At 35.6% G+C, this 5,322-nt stretch overlaps 1 long non-coding RNA gene and 1 other non-coding gene across 2 annotated transcripts; one reads left to right on the forward strand and one right to left on the reverse strand.

The window, feature by feature from the left end:
- Positions 1 to 461: 461 nt before the first annotated feature.
- On the forward strand, positions 462 to 3,674 carry LOC130470462 (uncharacterized). Its single transcript, XR_008930852.1, has 2 exons — positions 462 to 1,599; positions 3,378 to 3,674. It is a non-coding gene; the product is annotated as an uncharacterized lncRNA (long non-coding RNA).
- Positions 3,675 to 4,992: 1,318 nt separating this feature from the next.
- LOC130470993 (small nucleolar RNA R71) lies at positions 4,993 to 5,098 on the reverse strand. Its single transcript, XR_008931698.1, has one exon. It is a non-coding gene; the product is annotated as a small nucleolar RNA R71 (small nucleolar RNA).
- Between the last annotated feature and the right edge of the window lie 224 nt (positions 5,099 to 5,322).

Here is a 5,322-nt window from a genome sequence, read left to right on the forward strand (position 1 = left end):
TGAAACTATATTAAATTGATGGTGAATTTGAAAATTTATATTATTATCTCTTAAACTAGTCCTTAAATAAATTCTCGAGTTTTACCTCAAGATAAATGTTTAGAAACTAATTCATTTTTTTTAAAATTATTTAAAACTCTAAGATATACTATGAAATTAAGATTTCTATTTAAATCGAATTAGTGATAATATGTTATTTTGTTTCATAAGTTCGCCTTGAATAAAAATCCCTAAGCTTAAATTTTATAGAGCCTTTATCTAACTAATTAATGTTTTAAATGGGATTTATAAGTATGATTTCTGTTCATTAAAAAGAGAGAACCATGTTGCCTTGTTGCCACATTCTTGTTGCTCATTAGCTTATGTGGCATGCCTCCATGTTAACACATGTTCCTCTCCTTCTTTCTATTACTTGCCAAATCATTTTCTAGAAGATCTAAGCCTCACTCATTTTACTAAGCAAGAGAAAGAAATTCCAAGCCTCTCACTTCTATCTCTCCTTCACGTGTTTCCCCTCCCCTCTCTCTCTTCACCTTGATTCCCTCTCCTCTGTCCGGCGATGCTGCCGCCACGCCGCCGACCCCCTTGGTGCTTCTCTCACCGGCGGAGTTGTTGTTCTTGTTGTTGATTGTTTCTGTCGCTGCCTTGCTTACTCCCCGCCAGCCCTCCTCCTCTCGCCAGTCTCTCCCCTCTCTCATTCTAGTTCATGCCGCCGGCTATGGTGGTTGATGGTCACCAACATCCTAACTCCACCATTGAATGGTAAGTCCCTCTCTTATTTGAATCAATTGATTTTGAATTAGGAATCTAGAAACCCTAACTAAATAATTTTTATCTTTTTGGGTGTTCCGGCTTCGGTGTTGCCGTTTTGGTGGTGATACCATCTCTTGTGTGAGTGTTGGTTGTCTTGGTTTTGTTTCTTTTCTCTTGTTCTCCCCTGCTCTCCCGTGTCACCTCTCTGGCTCCTCCGCCAGGCTCGCCGGACCACCAGCCCCGTGGTCGGAGTTGTGCCGTTTTATTTTTCTATTGTTGTTGATGCCCTTGTTGCTAATACTCTGCCTTCTATTTGTCTCAAGGGTACAATTCTAACCTAAAATTTATTCCGTTAATTTCAATTTCATCTAATTTAACTTTATGACTATAAGAATATAATTTACAACCATATTATTGTTTTGATTACATAGAAATGATTTGAATTATTGAATTAAGCCGATTTTGATAATATGTTTGAGTGATTTAGATTAATGTTTATTGATACAAGGAAGGGTTATAGTATAAAAATATAGAGTTTTCCTCAACTGTTTTTATTAATCAAATATATATTATAATTATGGTTTCAATCATGATTCATGTCTAGCAACCCAAATCAGTTTTCTTGTGGTAGAATAATTTCATGGTAATTTCAAACTAAGCTTTCGAAAATCATTTAAGATTCTAAAGAATTCATCAAGTCCTAGTTGATTCTAGTGAGTAGCTTATTGATTCAAGCTTTTCTGGATGAGGTCAATGATTGGAGAAGGGATGAGGAGATTTGAATCATGGACTTAAGTGGAGAGCGATGATCAAATGAGGCTTGGGATTTATGTGTAACGATTCGAGGTACACATTTTCCAACCAACTTCAATGTTTGAAATTATATTTTATGTTTAAGTACTATGAATATATGTAAATATATGAATGTATGGATTCTGAATGGTGCTTGCAAATTAAACTGTGCTCTGGAAATTAGTTTGTGCTTCGCAAATTGAATTGAGTTTTGCAAATTGAACTGTGTATTTCGAATTGATTTATGCTTTGCGAATTGGATTGAATGTTTTAGGAATATTTATTCTTTTGAATGATTATTTGTGCCGATTGGGAATTCAAGTGAGGGATGGTTTTGTTGAAAGGTTGTGTGATTAGATAATTGAGTTGATAAAGTGTTCTTGAAGATTGAAATTGGGAATAAACTAGTATCATAGTTAATTATGAGATATGTGAATGATTCAAAAGGGTCTTAAATAAGAGTTAATCATAAATTGAGGGCGTTATTGATTAGGAAAAAGTCATGTGCATAATGGGAGTAATCTAACTCGAGTCCCTAAGGTATTGAGGGTTGAATGATAAACTTTATTCTAAAATTTAGAATAATCTAAGGCGCAATTGAAAATGATCTTGAAAGAGCTGATTTTCAAGGAAGAAATATATTTATATTTTTATTAAATTATATTCTCTTTGAATTTCTTGAAATCGAACGTTTTTCTTCTCTTAAAATTGTGAATTATGAGTTTAAACTAATTTTGAATAAATATAAGGATCTTAAATTAACATAGCTATAACTAAGATGTAATCTGTTGTGAGCGTGTTTTCTTAAAGAAAGTGATTTTTACAAATGAGGATAGTGCTTTCAATTAAGTTTCACAAAACAAATTTTTGACATAATGATGTTAGAACACTTTCTAAAAATGATTTTGTTATAAAGAACATTGGAATGATTTGAATCCCCAACTAAACTAAGATGTTTATGAAAATAATAACTATAAAAAGAAACTAATAGTTATTTCCTTATTCGATATGATTGTTTTAACATAAAGAATCTATTAAATGTTTTATAAAATACATTTCAGGCACACTAAGTTATAAGAGAATGAATTCGGATTTGAGGACAGTATAAGCTATTAATAACTTTAGGATCTTAAATGAATGTCACTCACTAACAGTAGATTGTCAGCCAATGGTTTAAGAGTATGTCCAAGGATGAGGAGTGATTTTCAGTCAAGGAGAATAGTTGAGAAAAGTGTCCATGTATTAATTAGATCATTACGGTTTGGGTAAGTATAAGTGCAAAGTGTCAAACAAGTATTGAGTTTGATATTAAAATCGGGTTAAGAAGTCATATGAGAAAGAGTTTGAGTTGAACTATAATGAGGAAGAAGCGAATACTTGAATAAGGGAATGCGAATAAGTTTTGGCAACAAATTAAGATAAATTGATAATAAAATGCTTAAGTAGGGGAAAGTAGCAGTGTATGTAGAAATACTTGAGCTGTCATCATGAATAATTGTCAAAGAAGCTATGAATGAAAATGATTGAAAGTATGAAGGTTATTAGATGAATCTAAGTTGCGAGCTTAATTATATTGATGTGATTGTGAATTTAGAAACTTTGTGAGATAGTAAGTAAGGTCTGAAGCTATTGCGAGTAATACTAATGTATCGTTTCCAAATTGTTGTTTGAATAATAAGAATTTCGTGAAATATATTTCAAAGAAGTATAACGTTTTATCAAGTTGTGTTTTCCAATTGAGCTGGATAAGCGGAGTTGCTTTTCAAAACGAAACGTAAAAACTAAAACTAAAAATTACTTTGAGCCACCTATCAAATGTTTTTTTTTTTCAGGTTGGATGTGTATACTCAGATTTCCGCTGATTTTGTTCAATGAACCTGTCCTGGTGGGGGGAAGAGTAAAAATGTTTCCCAGGTAGCGGGAATCGAGTCTTAGTGCACGTTCAAGGTGCGTAGAGTCCTCCAGAGGGCTTATATGTTTCAAGGCGGGTTTATGGATTCTCCATGTGTATTTAAGATTTACCCAATTTATTAATGAGTTGTATTATTCCTTTCTAGAGCTTTTTGGTTCATTATTTATGGATTTTATATCCGTATTGGAGTTCTAATTAAGTTAAGTGTCGTTGACGAGTTAAGCTTGTTTAGTTTAGGATTAAGTGTGCTTAATAAGCAGCTCGTTAAGGGCGGGCTGTTACAAGCCCAATCTTTTAATTCAAGCCCAATACCAAATTTCCTAATCCTAGCCCACTAGGATTATAAGAAACTATAAATACCCCCTTATGTTTGTGAGATCCCCACTTTCATTAATTATTAGAATCCCTCACAAAATCTCACAACTCTCTCTCCTTCACTCGTCCGTGTGCGCCGCCCCGTGCCATGCTAGTTTTGAGGTGACGCGAAAGCATGCTTTTGAAATTAGTTGGGCATTGCATTCTAACCGAGAGGCGTTGAATGCTACATTATTGGTTTTCCCCCTTGAATTTATGTCTTTGCATTGTCGTGTTCGAATTCTATTCGCTTTCCCCAAAGAAACCGAGTTGATCACCAATTCCCCTAGTTTATTCCTTCTTGATTCACTTGTTAATTAGTGTAGAATTGCTAGTTTGTTCTAAACCAAATTAAGTTTCTCTTCTAAACTAGCTAGAACTTGTTAGACTCTTACTCACCGTTCTCTTGGGACGATCCCGAAACTTATCACTATAGTGAATATAGTTGATAGGCTAGGTGTTCTATAAATTTTGTTTGATTGAGTGGTTCTTGTTAACGACACGAAAATCCCTTATCAAAATGGCGCCATTGCCGGGGAACGGTTGTTGATTTTTGAGTTTAGCTTTCGTATTCGAGTCTAGTTTTTGTTTAGTTTTCCACTTTTTTTTTTATTAATATTTTGCTTGTCATTGCTAACGACTTTCTTCGAGTTGGTGTATGCAGAATCGTGGTCGAACTCGCTATCGACTCTCTTTCCACTTGAGGGGCTTAAGATGGATACTAACTCGTTCATTTAGCAACAATTGGTTTGAAGCTTTGAGAGGGAGTTCCCCCGAACAAGTTCCTCCAAGTCCTACTCGTGAAGACATGGCACAACCGGTCAAGAATTTTGCTATTCCGGGGGCCTTCGAAGCCACTAGCAGTATCAAACCTCCCACAACAAATGCCAACAATTTTGAAATCTGATCGGCGTTGATCTCTTTTGTGCAAAGCCACCACTTTTGTGGTAAGGCTAGTGAATCACCCCATAAACATCTTAGGCAATTCGAACATTATTGCAACACATTCAAGCACAACAATGTCACTTCAGAATATGTTCGCCTCAAGTTGTTCCGGTTTTTATTACTAGGGAGGGAGAGTTATTGGCTTGACAAGGAGGTCAAGCAAAACTCCCTCAAGACGTGGAACGAAGTCCCAAGTGCTTTTCTAGGCAAGTTTTACTCCCATGGAAAAACCGTTGAATATAGAAATAAAATCCAATTATTTGAACAACAGAGAGATGAATCATTGTTCGAGGCATGGGACCGGTTTAAAGAGTATCAAAGGGAGTGCCCACACCATGGGATCCAAAAGTGACTCCTCCTACAAATCTTTTACTTGGGACTTAGCCCGGCTTCAAGACAAGTCTTGATGCGGGAGCGAGGGGTCCAATCATGAATATGATGGAGGATCAAATAGAGGAGATCATAGAGGACATCGTGCAAAACTATCAAGCATGGAAAGTAGGAACAAGGAACTACACCAACGAAGGTAGAGGTCGTCATGATGACAGAAAGGGGTTGGCCAATGC

Source organism: Spinacia oleracea, chromosome 3 (assembly GCF_020520425.1).
Source record: "Spinacia oleracea cultivar Varoflay chromosome 3, BTI_SOV_V1, whole genome shotgun sequence".
Classification (NCBI taxonomy): domain Eukaryota; kingdom Viridiplantae; phylum Streptophyta; class Magnoliopsida; order Caryophyllales; family Amaranthaceae; genus Spinacia; species Spinacia oleracea.